This window comes from Dermacentor andersoni, chromosome 6 (assembly GCF_023375885.2).
Source record: "Dermacentor andersoni chromosome 6, qqDerAnde1_hic_scaffold, whole genome shotgun sequence".
NCBI classification, from domain to species: Eukaryota; Metazoa; Arthropoda; class Arachnida; order Ixodida; family Ixodidae; genus Dermacentor; species Dermacentor andersoni.
The window spans coordinates 93343128-93359663 of record NC_092819.1 but is presented as its reverse complement, the minus strand read 5'-3'; the positions used below and the strand labels follow the sequence as shown (position 1 = coordinate 93359663).

Below are 16536 nucleotides of genomic sequence, written 5' to 3'. Positions count from 1 at the left end.
AACCCTTTTCTAGTGCTGCAGCGAGAGCGCGCAGCGATATATAGTGCCCCAAGAGGTATGAGACGCGTGTCAGTTTCAGAAAAGTTTTTATTGCTAGCAGCGTAATTGTTAGGAGGCTGCCTGTGCAAATCGAGGTGATCCAACCCTTTTCTAACGTTGTAGCGAGAGCGAGCAGCGATATATCGCGCCCCAAATGTTATCCGAGCGCGTGTCAGTTTCAGAAAAGTCTTTACTAAGAGCAGCGTAATCGTCAGGAGACTGCCTGTGCAAATAAAGGCGATCCAACCTCTTTCTAGTGCTGCAGCGAGAGCGCGCAGCCATATATAGCCCCCCGAGTGTTATGCGACGCGTGTCAGTTTCAGAAAAGTTTTTATTGCGAGAACCGTAATCGTCAGGAGACTACCTGTGCAAATCGAGGCGATCGAACCCTTTTTTAATGCTGCAGCGAGAGCGCGTCGCGATATATAGTGCCCCAAGAGTTATGCGACGCGTGTCAATTTCAGAAAACTCTTTATTGCGAGCAGCATAATCGTCAGGAGACTGCCTGTCCAAATCAAGGCGATCCAACCCTTTTCTGGCGCTGCAGCGAAAGCGCGCAGCGATATATAGTGCCCCAAGGGTTATGCGACGCGTGTCAGCTTCAGGAAAGGCTTCATTGCGAGCAGCGTAATCGTCAGGAGACTGCCTGTGCAAATCAAGGCGATCCAACCCTTTTCTACTGTTGCAGCGAGAGCGTGCAGCGATATATAGTGCCCCAAGAGGTATGCGACGCGTGTAAGTTTCAGAAAAGGCTTTATTGCGAGCACCGTAAACGTCAGGAGACTGCCTGTGCAAATCAAGGCGATCCAACCCTTTTCTAGGGCTGCAGCGAGAGCGCGCAGCGATATATGGTGCCCCAAGAGTTATGCGACGCGTGTCAATTTCAGAAAAGGCTTCATTGCGAGCAGCTTAATCGCTAGGAGACTGCCTGTGCAAATCGAGGCGATCGAACCCTTTTATAATGCTGCAGCGAGAGGGCGTAGCCATATATAGTGCCCCAAGAGTTATGCGACGCGTGTCAGCTTCAGAAAAGGCGTTATTGCGAGCAGCAATCGCCAGGAGACTGCCTGTGCAAATCTAGGCCATCCAACCCTTTTCCAGTGCTGCAGCGAGAGCGCGCAGCGATATATAGTGCCCCAAGAGTTATGCGACGCGTGTCAGTTTCAGAAAACTCTTTATTGCGAGCAGCATAATCGTACGGAGACTGCCTGTGCAAATCAAGGCGATCCAACCCTTTTCTAGTGCTGCAGCGAGAGCGCGCAGCGATATATAGTGCCTGAAGAGTTATGCGACGCGTGTCAGCTTCAGAAAAGGCTTCATTGCGAGCAGCTTAATCGCTAGGAGACTACCTGTGCAAATCAAGGCGATCCGACCCTTTTCTAGTGCTGCAGCGAGAGCGCGCAGTGATATATAGTACCCCAAGAGTTATGCGACGCGTGTCAGTTTCAGAAAAGTCTTTATTGCGAGCAGCGTAATCGTCAGGAGACTGCCTGTGAAAATCAAGACGATTCATCCATTTTGTAGTGCTGCAGCTAGAGCGCGCAGAGATATATCGCGCCCCAAATGTTATGCGACACGTGTCAGTTTGAGAAAAGGCTTTATTGCGAGCAGCTTAATCGCTAGGAGACTACCTGGGCGAATCAAGGCGATCCAACCCTTTTCTAGTGCTGCAGCGAGAGCGCGCAGTGATATATAGTGCCCCAAGAGTTATGCGACGCGTGTAAGTTTAAGAAAAGGCTTTATAGCGAGCAGCGTAATTGTAAGGAGGCTGCCTGTGCAAATCAAGGCGATCAAACCCTTTTCTTTTGCTGCAGCGAGAGCGCGCAGGGATATATAGTGCCCCAAGAGTTATGCGACGCGTGTCAGTTTCAGAAAAGTCTTTATTGCGAGCACCGTAATCGTCAAGAGACTGCCTGTGCAAATGAAGCGATCGAACACTTTTCTACTGCTGCAACGAGAGCGCGCAGCGATATATAGTGCCCCATAAGTTATGCTACGCGTGTCAGTTTCAGAAAAGGCTTTATTGCGAGCAGCTTAATCGCTAGGAGACTACTTGTGCAAATCAAGGCGATCCAACCCTTTTCTTGTGCTGCAGCGAGAGCGCGCAGTGATATATAGTGCCCCAAGAATTATGCGACGCGTGTCAGTTTCAGAAAAGTCTTTATTGCGAGCAGCGTAATCGTCAGGAGACTGCCTGTGCAAATCAAGGAGATCCAACCATTTTCTAGTGCTCCAGCTAGAGCACGCAGAGATATATCGCGCCCCAAGAGTTATGCGACGCGTGTCAGTTTCAGAAAAGTCTTTACTAAGAGCAGCGTAATCGTCAGGAGACTGCGTGTGCAAATAAAAGCGATCCAGCCTCTTTCTAGTGCTGCAGTGAGAGCGCGCAGCGATATATAGTGCCCCAAGAGTTATGTGACGCGTATCAGTTTCAGAAAAGGCTTCATTGCGAGCAGCGTCAGCGCCAGGAGACTGCCTGTGCAAATCTAGGCGATCCGACCCTTTTCCAGTGCTGCAGCGAGAGCGCGCAGCGATATATAGTGCCCCAAGAGTTATGCGACGCGTGTCAGTTTCAGAAAACTCTTTATTGCGAGCAGCATAATCGTCAGGCGACTGCCTGTGCAAATCAAGGCGATCCAACCCTTTTCTAGTGCTGCAGCGAGAGCGCGCAGCGATATATAGTGCCCCAAGAGTTATGCGACGCGTGTAAGTTTCAGAAAAGGCTTTATAGCGAGCAGTGTAAACGTCAGGACACTGCCTGTGCAAATCAAGGCCATCGAACCCTTTTCTAGTGCTGCAGCGAGAGCGCGCAGCGATATATAGTGCCCCAAGAGTTATGCGACGCGTGTAAGTTTCAGAAAAGGCTTTATTGCGAGCAGCGTAAACGTCAGGAGACTGCCTGTGCAAATCAAGGCGATCGAAGCCTTTTCTAGTGCTGCAACGAGAGCGCGCAGCGATATATAGTGCCCCAAGAGTTATGCGACGCGTGTCACCTTCAGAAAAGGCTTCATTGCGAGCAGCGTAATCGTCAGGAGACTGCCTGTGCAAATCGAGGCGATCGAACCCTTTTATAATGCTGCAGCGAGAGCGCGTAGCGATATATAGTGCCCCAGGAGTTATGCGACGCGTGTCAGCTTCAGAAAAGGCTTTATTGCGAGCACCGTAATCGTCAAGAGACTGCCTGTGCAAATGAAGCGATCTAACACTTTTCTACTGCTGCAACGAGAGCGCGCAGCGATATATAGTGCCCCATAAGTTATGCGACGCGTGTAAGTTTCAGAAAAGGCTTTATAGCGAGCAGCGTAAACGTCAGGACACTGCCTGTGCAAATCAAGGCGATCGAACCCTTTTATAATGCTGCAGCGAGAGCGCGTAGCGATATATAGTGCCCCAAGAGTTATGCGACGTGTGTCAGCTTCAGAAAAGGCTTTATTGCGAGCAGCGTAAACGTCAGGAGACTGCGTGTGCAAATCATGGCGATCCAACCCTTTTCTAGTGCTGCAGCGATAGCGCGCAGCGATATATAGTGCCCCAAGAGGTATGTGACGCGTGTCAGCTTCAGAAAAGGCTTTATTGCGAGCAGCGTAAACGTCAGCAGACTGCCTGTGCAAATCAAGGCGATCCAACCCTCTTCTAGTGATGCAGCGAGAGCGCGCAGTGATATATAGTGCCCCAAGAGTTATGCGACGCGTGTAAGTTTCAGAAAAGGCTTCATAGCGAGCAGCGTAATCGTCAGGAGGCTGCCTGTGCAAATCAAGGCGATCAAATCCTTTTCTTTTGCTGCAGCGAGAGCGCGCAGGGATATATAGTGCCCCAAGAGTTATGCGACGCATGTAAGTTTCAGAAAAGGCTTTATTGCGAGCAGCGTAAACGTCAGGAGACTGCCTGTGCAAATCAAGGCAATCCAACCCTTTTCTAGTGTTGCAGCGAGAGCACGCAGCGATATATAGTGCCCCAAGAGTTATGAGACGCGTGTCAGTTTCAGAAAAGGCTTTATTGCGAGCAGCTTACTCGCTAGGAGACTGCCTGTGCAAATCGAGGCGATCGAACCCTTTTATAATGCTGCAGCGAGAGCGCGTAGCCATATGTAGTGCCCCAAGAGCTATGCGACACGTGTCAGCTTCAGAAAAGGCTTTATTGCGAGCAGCGTAAACGTCAGGAGACTGCCTGTGCAAATCAAGGCGATTCAACCCTTTTCTAGTGCTGCAGCGAGAGTGCGCAGTGATATATAGTGCACCGAGAGTTATGCGACGCGTGTCAGTTTCAGAAAAGTTTTTGTTGCGAGCAGCGTAATCGTCAGGAGGCTGCCTTTGCAAATCGAGGCGATCGAACCCTTTTATAATGCTGCAGCGAGAGGGCGCAGCGATATATAGTGCCCCAAGAGTTATGCGACGCGTGTCAGCTTCAGAAAAGGCGTTATTGCGAGCAGCAATCGCCAGGAGACTGCCTGTGCAAATCTAGGCGATCCAACCCTTTTCCAGTGCTGCAGCGAGAGCGCGCAGCGATATATAGTGCCCCAAGAGTTATGCGACGCGTGTCAGTTTCAGAAAACGCTTTATTGCGAGCAGCATACTCGTCAGGAGACTGCCTGTGCAAATCAAGGCGATCCAACCCTTTTCTAGTGCTGCAGCGAGAGCGCGCAGCGATATATAGTGCCTGAAGAGTTATGCGACGCGTGTCAGCTTCAGAAAAGGCTTCATTGCGAGCAGCTTAATCGCTAGGAGACTACCTGTGCAAATCAAGGCGATCCGACCCTTTTCTAGTGCTGCAGCGAGAGCGCGCAGTGATATATAGTGCCCCAAGAGTTATGCGGCGCGTGTCAGTTTCAGAAAAGTCTTTATTGCGAGCAGCGTAATCGTCAGGAGACTGCCTGTGCAAATCAAGACGATTAATCCATTTTGTAGTGCTGCAGCTAGAGCGCGCAGAGATATATCGCGCCCCAAATGTTATGCGACGCGTGTCAGTTTCAGAAAAGGCTTTATTGCGAGCAGCTTAATCGCTAGGAGACTACCTGTGCGAATCAAGGCGATCCAACCCTTTTCTAGTGCTGCAGCGAGAGCGCGCAGTGATATATAGTGCCCCAAGAGTTATGCGACGCGTGTAAGTTTCAGAAAAGGCTTTATAGCGAGCAGCGTAATTGTAAGGAGGCTGCCTGTGCAAATCAAGGCGATAAAACCCTTTTCTTTTGCTGCAGCGAGAGCGCGCAGGGATATATAGTGCCCCAAGAGTTATGTGACGCGTGTAAGTTTCAGAAAAGGCTTTATTGCGAACAGCGTAAACGTCGGGAGACTGCCTATGCAAATCAAGGCGATCCAACCCTTTTCTAGTGCTGCAGCGAGAGCGCGCAGCGATATATAGTGCCCCAAGAGTTATGAGACGCGTGCCAGTTTCAGAAAAGGCTTTATTGCGAGCAGCTTAATTGCTAGGAGAGTGCCTGTGCAAATCGAGGCGATCGAACCCTTTTATAATGCTGCAGCGAGAGCGCGTAGCCATATGTAGTGCCCCAAGAGTTATGCGACACGTGTCAGCTTCAGAAAAGGCTTTATTGCGAGCAGCGTAAACGTCAGGAGACTGCCTGTGCAAATCAAGGCGATTCAACCCTTTTCTAGTGCTGCAGCGAGAGTGCGCAGTGATATATAGTGCCCCGAGAGTTATGCGACGCGTGTCAGTTTCAGAAAAGTTTTTGTTGCGAGCAGCGTAATCGTCAGGAGGCTGCCTTTGCAAATCGAGGCGATCGAACCCTTTTATAATGCTGCAGCGAGAGGGCGTAGCGATATATAGTGCCCCAAGAGTTATGCGACGCGTGTCAGCTTCAGAAAAGGCGTTATTGCGAGCAGCAATCGCCAGGAGACTGCCTGTGCAAATCTAGGCGATCCAACCCTTTTCCAGTGCTGCAGCGAGAGCGCGCAGCGATATATAGTGCCCCAAGAGTTATGCGACGCGTGTCAGTTTCAGAAAACTCTTTATTGCGAGCAGCATAATCGTCAGCAGACTGCCTGTGCAAATCAAGGCGATCCAACCCTTTTCTAGTGCTGCAGCGAGAGCGCGCAGCGATATATAGTGCCTGAAGAGTTATGCGACGCGTGTCAGCTTCAGAAAAGGCTTCACTGCGAGCAGCTTAATCGCTAGGAGACTACCTGTGCAAATCAAGGCGATCCGACCCTTTTCTAGTGCTGCAGCGAGAGCGCGCAGTGCTATATAGTGCCCCAAGAGTTATGCGACGCGTGTCAGTTTCAGAAAAGTCTTTATTGCGAGCAGCGTAATCGACAGGAGACTGCCTGTGCAAATCAAGACTATTCATCCATTTTGTAGTGCTGCAGCTGGAGCGCGCAGAGATATATCGCGCCCCAAATGTTATGCGACGCGTGTCAGTTTCAGAAAAGGCTCTATTGCGAGCAGCTTAATCGCTAGGAGACTACCTGTGCGAATCAAGGCGATCCAACCCTTTTCTAGTGCTGCAGCGAGAGCGCGCAGTGATATATAGTGCCCCAAGAGTTATGCGACGCGTGTAAGTTTCAGAAAAGGCTTTATAGCGAGCAGCGTAATTGTAAGGAGACTGCCTGTGCAAATCAAGGCGATCAAACCCTTTTCTTTTGCTGCAGCGAGAGCGCGCAGGGATATATAGTGCCCCAAGAGTTATGTGACGCGTGTAAGTTTCAGAAAAGGCTTTATTGCGAGCAGCGTAAACGTCGGGAGACTGCCTGTGCAAATCAAGGCGATCCAACCCTTTTCTAGTGCTGCAGCGAGAGCGCGCAGCGATATATAGTGCCCCAAGAGTTATGAGACGCGTGTCAGTTTCAGAAAAGGCTTTATTGCGAGCAGCTTAATTGCTAGGAGACTGCCTGTGCAAATCGAGGCGATCGAACCCTTTTATAATGCTGCAGCGAGAGCGCGTAGCCATATGTAGTGCCCCAAGAGTTATGCGACACGTGTCAGCTTCAGAAAAGGCTTTATTGCGAGCAGCGTAAACGTCAGGAGACTGCCTGTGCAAATCAAGGCGATTCAACCCTTTTCTAGTGCTGCAGCGAGAGTGCGCAGTGATATATCGCCCCAAGACTTATGCAACGTGTGTAAGTTTCAGAAAACGCTTTATTGCGAGCAGCGTAATCGTCAGGAGACTGCCTGTGCAAATAAAGGCGATCCAACCTCTTTCTAGTGCTGCAGCGAGAGCGCGCAGCCATATATAGCCCCCCGAGTGTTATGCGACGCGTGTCAGTTTCAGAAAAGTTTTTATTGCCAGATCCGTAATCGTCAGGAGACTACCTGTGCAAATCGAGGCGATCGAACCCTTCTGTAATGCTGCAGCGAGAGCGCGTCGCGATATATAGTGCCCCAAGAGTTATGCGACCCGTGTCAGTTTCAGAAAAGTTTTTATTGCGAGCAGCGTAATCGTCAGGAGACTGCCTTTCCAAATCGAGGTGATTGAACCCTTTTATAATGCTGCAGCGAGAGCGCGTAGCCATATATAGTGCCCCAAGAGCTATGCGACGCGTGTCAGTTTCAAAAAAGTCTTTATTGCGAGCAGCGTAATCGCCAGGAGACTGCCTGTGCAAATCTAGGCGATCCAACCATTTTCCAGTGCGGCAGCGAGAGTGCGCAGCGATATATAGTGCCCCAAGAGTTATGCGACGCGTGTCAATTTCAGAAAACTCTTTATTGCGAGCAGCATAATCGTCAGGAGGCTGCCTTTGCAAATCGAGGCGATCGAACCCTTTTATAATGCTGCAGCGAGAGGGCGCAGCGATATATAGTGCCCCAAGAGTTATGCGACGCGTGTCAGCTTCAGAAAAGGCGTTATTGCGAGCAGCAATCGCCAGGAGACTGCCTGTGCAAATCTAGGCGATCCAACCCTTTTCCAGTGCTGCAGCGAGAGCGCGCAGCGATATATAGTGCCCCAAGAGTTATGCGACGCGTGTCAGTTTCAGAAAACGCTTTATTGCGAGCAGCATACTCGTCAGGAGACTGCCTGTGCAAATCAAGGCGATCCAACCCTTTTCTAGTGCTGCAGCGAGAGCGCGCAGCGATATATAGTGCCTGAAGAGTTATGCGACGCGTGTCAGCTTCAGAAAAGGCTTCATTGCGAGCAGCTTAATCGCTAGGAGACTACCTGTGCAAATCAAGGCGATCCGACTCTTTTCTAGTGCTGCAGCGAGAGCGCGCAGTGATATATAGTGCCCCAAGAGTTATGCAGCGCGTGTCAGTTTCAGAAAAGTCTTTATTGCGAGCAGCGTAATCGTCAGGAGACTGCCTGTGCAAATCAAGACGATTCATCCATTTTGTAGTGCTGCAGCTAGAGCGCGCAGAGATATATCGCGCCCCAAATGTTATGCGACGCGTGTCAGTTTCAGAAAAGGCTTTATTGCGAGCAGCTTAATCGCTAGGAGACTACCTGTGCGAATCAAGGCGATCCAACCCTTTTCTAGTGCTGCAGCGAGAGCGCGCAGTGATATATAGTGCCCCAAGAGTTATGCGACGCGTGTAAGTTTCAGAAAAGGCTTTATAGCGAGCAGCGTAATTGTAAGGAGGCTGCCTGTGCAAATCAAGGCGATAAAACCCTTTTCTTTTGCTGCAGCGAGAGCGCGCAGGGATATATAGTGCCCCAAGAGTTATGTGACGCGTGTAAGTTTCAGAAAAGGCTTTATTGCGAACAGCGTAAACGTCGGGAGACTGCCTATGCAAATCAAGGCGATCCAACCCTTTTCTAGTGCTGCAGCGAGAGCGCGCAGCGATATATAGTGCCCCAAGAGTTATGAGACGCGTGCCAGTTTCAGAAAAGGCTTTATTGCGAGCAGCTTAATTGCTAGGAGAGTGCCTGTGCAAATCGAGGCGATCGAACCCTTTTATAATGCTGCAGCGAGAGCGCGTAGCCATATGTAGTGCCCCAAGAGTTATGCGACACGTGTCAGCTTCAGAAAAGGCTTTATTGCGAGCAGCGTAAACGTCAGGAGACTGCCTGTGCAAATCAAGGCGATTCAACCCTTTTCTAGTGCTGCAGCGAGAGTGCGCAGTGATATATCGCCCCAAGACTTATGCAACGTGTGTAAGTTTCAGAAAACGCTTTATTGCGAGCAGCGTAATCGTCAGGAGACTGCCTGTGCAAATAAAGGCGATCCAACCTCTTTCTAGTGCTGCAGCGAGAGCGCGCAGCCATATATAGCCCCCCGAGTGTTATGCGACGCGTGTCAGTTTCAGAAAAGTTTTTATTGCGAGATCCGTAATCGTCAGGAGACTACCTGTGCAAATCGAGGCGATCGAACCCTTCTGTAATGCTGCAGCGAGAGCGCGTCGCGATATATAGTGCCCCAAGAGTTATGCGACCCGTGTCAGTTTCAGAAAAGTTTTTATTGCGAGCAGCGTAATCGTCAGGAGACTGCCTTTCCAAATCGAGGTGATTGAACCCTTTTATAATGCTGCAGCGAGAGCGCGTAGCCATATATAGTGCCCCAAGAGCTATGCGACGCGTGTCAGTTTCAAAAAAGTCTTTATTGCGAGCAGCGTAATCGCCAGGAGACTGCCTGTGCAAATCTAGGCGATCCAACCATTTTCCAGTGCGGCAGCGAGAGTGCGCAGCGATATATAGTGCCCCAAGAGTTATGCGACGCGTGTCAATTTCAGAAAACTCTTTATTGCGAGCAGCATAATCGTCAGGAGGCTGCCTTTGCAAATCGAGGCGATCGAACCCTTTTATAATGCTGCAGCGAGAGGGCGCAGCGATATATAGTGCCCCAAGAGTTATGCGACGCGTGTCAGCTTCAGAAAAGGCGTTATTGCGAGCAGCAATCGCCAGGAGACTGCCTGTGCAAATCTAGGCGATCCAACCCTTTTCCAGTGCTGCAGCGAGAGCGCGCAGCGATATATAGTGCCCCAAGAGTTATGCGACGCGTGTCAGTTTCAGAAAACGCTTTATTGCGAGCAGCATACTCGTCAGGAGACTGCCTGTGCAAATCAAGGCGATCCAACCCTTTTCTAGTGCTGCAGCGAGAGCGCGCAGCGATATATAGTGCCCCAAGAGTTATGAGACGCGTGCCAGTTTCAGAAAAGGCTTTATTGCGAGCAGCTTAATTGCTAGGAGAGTGCCTGTGCAAATCGAGGCGATCGAACCCTTTTATAATGCTGCAGCGAGAGCGCGTAGCCATATGTAGTGCCCCAAGAGTTATGCGACACGTGTCAGCTTCAGAAAAGGCTTTATTGCGAGCAGCGTAAACGTCAGGAGACTGCCTGTGCAAATCAAGGCGATTCAACCCTTTTCTAGTGCTGCAGCGAGAGTGCGCAGTGATATATAGTGCCCCGAGAGTTATGCGACGCGTGTCAGTTTCAGAAAAGTTTTTGTTGCGAGCAGCGTAATCGTCAGGAGGCTGCCTTTGCAAATCGAGGCGATCGAACCCTTTTATAATGCTGCAGCGAGAGGGCGTAGCGATATATAGTGCCCCAAGAGTTATGCGACGCGTGTCAGCTTCAGAAAAGGCGTTATTGCGAGCAGCAATCGCCAGGAGACTGCCTGTGCAAATCTAGGCGATCCAACCCTTTTCCAGTGCTGCAGCGAGAGCGCGCAGCGATATATAGTGCCCCAAGAGTTATGCGACGCGTGTCAGTTTCAGAAAACTCTTTATTGCGAGCAGCATAATCGTCAGCAGACTGCCTGTGCAAATCAAGGCGATCCAACCCTTTTCTAGTGCTGCAGCGAGAGCGCGCAGCGATATATAGTGCCTGAAGAGTTATGCGACGCGTGTCAGCTTCAGAAAAGGCTTCACTGCGAGCAGCTTAATCGCTAGGAGACTACCTGTGCAAATCAAGGCGATCCGACCCTTTTCTAGTGCTGCAGCGAGAGCGCGCAGTGCTATATAGTGCCCCAAGAGTTATGCGACGCGTGTCAGTTTCAGAAAAGTCTTTATTGCGAGCAGCGTAATCGACAGGAGACTGCCTGTGCAAATCAAGACTATTCATCCATTTTGTAGTGCTGCAGCTGGAGCGCGCAGAGATATATCGCGCCCCAAATGTTATGCGACGCGTGTCAGTTTCAGAAAAGGCTCTATTGCGAGCAGCTTAATCGCTAGGAGACTACCTGTGCGAATCAAGGCGATCCAACCCTTTTCTAGTGCTGCAGCGAGAGCGCGCAGTGATATATAGTGCCCCAAGAGTTATGCGACGCGTGTAAGTTTCAGAAAAGGCTTTATAGCGAGCAGCGTAATTGTAAGGAGGCTGCCTGTGCAAATCAAGGCGATCAAACCCTTTTCTTTTGCTGCAGCGAGAGCGCGCAGGGATATATAGTGCCCCAAGAGTTATGTGACGCGTGTAAGTTTCAGAAAAGGCTTTATTGCGAGCAGCGTAAACGTCGGGAGACTGCCTGTGCAAATCAAGGCGATCCAACCCTTTTCTAGTGCTGCAGCGAGAGCGCGCAGCGATATATAGTGCCCCAAGAGTTATGAGACGCGTGTCAGTTTCAGAAAAGGCTTTATTGCGAGCAGCTTAATTGCTAGGAGACTGCCTGTGCAAATCGAGGCGATCGAACCCTTTTATAATGCTGCAGCGAGAGCGCGTAGCCATATGTAGTGCCCCAAGAGTTATGCGACACGTGTCAGCTTCAGAAAAGGCTTTATTGCGAGCAGCGTAAACGTCAGGAGACTGCCTGTGCAAATCAAGGCGATTCAACCCTTTTCTAGTGCTGCAGCGAGAGTGCGCAGTGATATATCGCCCCAAGACTTATGCAACGTGTGTAAGTTTCAGAAAACGCTTTATTGCGAGCAGCGTAATCGTCAGGAGACTGCCTGTGCAAATAAAGGCGATCCAACCTCTTTCTAGTGCTGCAGCGAGAGCGCGCAGCCATATATAGCCCCCCGAGTGTTATGCGACGCGTGTCAGTTTCAGAAAAGTTTTTATTGCCAGATCCGTAATCGTCAGGAGACTACCTGTGCAAATCGAGGCGATCGAACCCTTCTGTAATGCTGCAGCGAGAGCGCGTCGCGATATATAGTGCCCCAAGAGTTATGCGACCCGTGTCAGTTTCAGAAAAGTTTTTATTGCGAGCAGCGTAATCGTCAGGAGACTGCCTTTCCAAATCGAGGTGATTGAACCCTTTTATAATGCTGCAGCGAGAGCGCGTAGCCATATATAGTGCCCCAAGAGCTATGCGACGCGTGTCAGTTTCAAAAAAGTCTTTATTGCGAGCAGCGTAATCGCCAGGAGACTGCCTGTGCAAATCTAGGCGATCCAACCATTTTCCAGTGCGGCAGCGAGAGTGCGCAGCGATATATAGTGCCCCAAGAGTTATGCGACGCGTGTCAATTTCAGAAAACTCTTTATTGCGAGCAGCATAATCGTCAGGAGACTGCCTGTGCAAATCAAGGCGATCCAACCCTTTTCTGGCGCTGCAGCGAGAGCGCGCAGCGACATATAGTGCCCCAAGGGTTATGCGACGCGTGTCAGCTTCAGAAAAGGCTTCATTGCGAGCAGCGTAATCGTCAGGAGACTGCCTGTGCAAATCAAGGCGATCCAACCCTTTTCTAGTGTTGCAGCGAGAGCGTGCAGCGATATATAGTGCCCCAAGAGGTATGCGACGCGTGTAAGTTTCAGAAAAGGCTTTATTGCGAGCACCGTAAACGTCAGGAGACTGCCTGTGCAAATCAAGGCGATCCAACCCTTTTCTAGGGCTGCAGCGAGAGCGCGCAGCGATATATAGTGCCCCAAGAGTTATGAGACGCGTGTCAGTTTCAGAAAAGGCTTTATTGCGAGCAGCTTACTCGCTAGGAGACTGCCTGTGCAAATCGAGGCGATCGAACCCTTTTATAATGCTGCAGCGAGAGCGCGTAGCCATATGTAGTGCCCCAAGAGCTATGCGACACGTGTCAGCTTCAGAAAAGGCTTTATTGCGAGCAGCGTAAACGTCAGGAGACTGCCTGTGCAAATCAAGGCGATTCAACCCTTTTCTAGTGCTGCAGCGAGAATGCGCAGTGATATATAGTGCCCCGAGAGTTATGCGACGCGTGTCAGTTTCAGAAAAGTTTTTGTTGCGAGCAGCGTAATCGTCAGGAGGCTGCCTTTGCAAATCGAGGCGATCGAACCCTTTTATAATGCTGCAGCGAGAGGGCGTAGCGATATATAGTGCCCCAAGAGTTATGCGACGCGTGTCAGCTTCAGAAAAGGCGTTATTGCGAGCAGCAATCGCCAGGAGACTGCCTGTGCAAATCTAGGCGATCCAACCCTTTTCCAGTGCTGCAGCGAGAGCGCGCAGCGATATATAGTGCCCCAAGAGTTATGCGACGCGTGTCAGTTTCAGAAAACTCTTTATTGCGAGCAGCATAATCGTCAGCAGACTGCCTGTGCAAATCAAGGCGATCCAACCCTTTTCTAGTGCTGCAGCGAGAGCGCGCAGCGATATATAGTGCCTGAAGAGTTATGCGACGCGTGTCAGCTTCAGAAAAGGCTTCACCATAGAGAAAGGGATTGAACAAGAGCGGACACTCGGCGAAAATTGGAAACAGGAAACACGTCACGCTATAGTATTGACACCGACGAATTGAGGGCGCGAGCATCGAAAAAAAGAAGAATGTGAAATGAGATTAACAGAAATTGTGTTATTTTTTTTTTATTCTTTCTCGGAAAAATTAAAAATATCTGCGTATAAATTAAATTAATCTTTGCGGCTTACTTCCGTTGCCTAGCGACAGGCGAACCGACGAATGACGAGCCAGATGTTTGCGTCATTCGTCAGACACACCGCCGAAGCGAGAGAGACCGGCCGCGCATCTGAGCGTTGGACTGTTCGGGCACCCGTCTGCCTGTTTTTCTATTTTGGGATTTAGCCTGGTTTGGTGGCCTCCCGGCGAATTATTGCGTTCATTCGGAACTTCGATATGGCAGCACTGCACTATTGGACTACGGCAAGGTGAGAAACTTTGTTCGACAGTCTGCGACGCACTTCAAGCAATTAGGCTTACTGCCCGGCACCTAGGCTAGACTTGTGACGCAGTTAACGAAAAACAGCGTGGCCGTCGTGGAGCAGTTAATTTGAATTAATGAATCGTACTGGGAGATGTTTGCGACGCTTCCTATAAGCCCCAATATTACTTTAACAAATTTCGGTAGTTTTTGGGCACGCTAGTCGCACAGGGTGCTGTGACGCAGTTTCGCGTGTACTGAATTTTACTGCGACAAGTTTTGGCGCTTTCTCTGACTGCCAACATTATTGAAACTAATTTCATTACTTTTTGGGCTACCTTTCGAGCGCAGTGGGCGCGCCTGACGCTGCGACTCGGTTAGCGAAAATCAGCTCGGCCGTAGTGCGCGGTTTCGCGCTTTAATGCACTGACTAGTTCATGGCGCTTTTCTTTGACGCCCAACATTGTTGAAAATTATTTTCGATACTTTTATGTTGAGGCCCGCTCGCCGCGCCTGTTGTGACGCAGCGAAAAGCAGCTCGGCCGTGGTGACAGTTTGGCGCGTACTGAATCTTACTGCGACAAGATTGTGGCAATTTTTATGTCCCCGCAACAATTTAAGCCTTCTTTCGGTACCCACGCTTGTCGAAAACGCGACGAGCCATCGTCAAGAGTGATAACACGGTAGTGCGTTGCTTGCGCCTGCAGAACGCACAAGAGATAAGCCAAGGAGCTTAAACACCACGAACTAGCGACTCGAAAATTCTGTCTTCTGGACGGCACCCACGCATTTTGTCTTGAGTGCGAGTAGAAGGAATTCTGCGAGCGTCCAGCATGCTCTGGTTGAGAGCCTGTGTTGTGGCCACCTCTCTGTATTCGTAGCGTACTATCGCGTCGGTTGTAGCCAAGTTCGCGAAACGCGCCGTTGCCCGCGCATTGGTGCTATTAAAGTGCAGGAAATAAGTATTTGGAAGAGGGGAATACTTGGAATTAGAATGTGTTTTTGGTATGTACGGTATTGCTTGCATGAGTCGGGAATTTTCTACGCCGAGTGTGAAAATACGAACTGCATTTGTTTGTAATGCCGCCCACTCACCACTTTCGCACGCTTCGCCTCTACTAGCATTATTCTTGCATGTTAACACCAAAATAACACTTGTAATTTTTTTCAGCTCACGTCGTCTGGTGGATCTTCCTGCGGAAACTACTGCTGCTTACCTGGTGCCACAACGTTGGATGAATGCACAAAAAGCCCGCGACGAGCATTTACAAAGAATAAAATAAACGTAAATTTTTCCTCATTTCACAAGGTGTCTTGCGTCTTTATGAAATTGCACGTGGCACATATTCAATGGAGGCTTGTGAAGATCGTTCGCAATCAATTTTACTGAATAAAATGATTTCAAAATAAATGTTTAATAAATAAAAAATAAATATATAAATGAACATTTGCTGCAGAAGCAAAAAAAAAGGGGGGGGGGAGCCGGCGTGACGCGCACCAGCTAGTATGCAAAACGCGCGCGCACGAAACCGAAACCGGAAGTGTGCTTCAGGTTTTAACACCCACGGCTTGGTGCGCTGCAGTCAATTCGGCCGCTGGGCTCTATGGGAGTGTCCGCTCTTGTTGTATTCCTTTCTCTATGGCTTCACTGCGAGCAGCTTAATCGCTAGGAGACTACCTGTGCAAATCAAGGCGATCCGACCCTTTTCTAGTGCTGCAGCGAGAGCGCGCAGTGCTATATAGTGCCCCAAGAGTTATGCGACGCGTGTCAGTCTCAGAAAAGTCTTTATTGCGAGCAGCGTAATCGACAGGAGACTGCCTGTGCAAATCAAGACTATTCATCCATTTTGTAGTGCTGCAGCTGGAGCGCGCAGAGATATATCGCGCCCCAAATGTTATGCGACGCGTGTCAGTTTCAGAAAAGGCTTTATTGCGAGCAGCTTAATCGCTAGGAGACTACCTGTGCGAATCAAGGCTATCCAACCCTTTTCTAGTGCTGCAGCGAGAGCGCGCAGTGATATATAGTGCCCCAAGAGTTATGCGACGCGTGTAAGTTTCAGAAAAGGCTTTATAGCGAGCAGCGTAATTGTAAGGAGGCTGCCTGTGCAAATCAAGGCGATCAAACCCTTTTCTTTTGCTGCAGCGAGAGCGCGCAGGGATATATAGTGCCCCAAGAGTTATGTGACGCGTGTAAGTTTCAGAAAAGGCTTTATTGCGAGCAGCGTAAACGTCGGGAGACTGCCTGTGCAAATCAAGGCGATCCAACCCTTTTCTAGTGCTGCAGCGAGAGCGCGCAGCGATATATAGTGCCCCAAGAGTTATGAGACGCGTGTCAGTTTCAGAAAAGGCTTTATTGCGAGCAGCTTATTTGCTAGGAGACTGCCTGTGCAAATCGAGGCGATCGAACCCTTTTATAATGCTGCAGCGAGAGCGCGTAGCCATATGTAGTGCCCCAAGAGTTATGCGACACGTGTCAGCTTCAGAAAAGGCTTTATTGCGAGCAGCGTAAACGTCAGGAGACTGCCTGTGCAAATCAAGGCGATTCAACCCTTTTCTAGTGCTGCAGCGAGAGTGCGCAGTGATATATCGCCCCAAGACTTATGCAACGTGTGTAAGTTTCAG

General features: G+C 49.9%; 1 long non-coding RNA gene across 1 annotated transcript; it reads left to right on the top strand.

The window, feature by feature from the left end:
- The first annotated feature begins 13670 nt into the window (after positions 1-13670).
- Positions 13671-15222, top strand: LOC126530773 (uncharacterized). Its single transcript, XR_007599507.3, has 2 exons — positions 13671-13921; positions 15086-15222. It is a non-coding gene; the product is annotated as an uncharacterized lncRNA (long non-coding RNA).
- The last annotated feature ends 1314 nt before the right edge of the window (positions 15223-16536 follow it).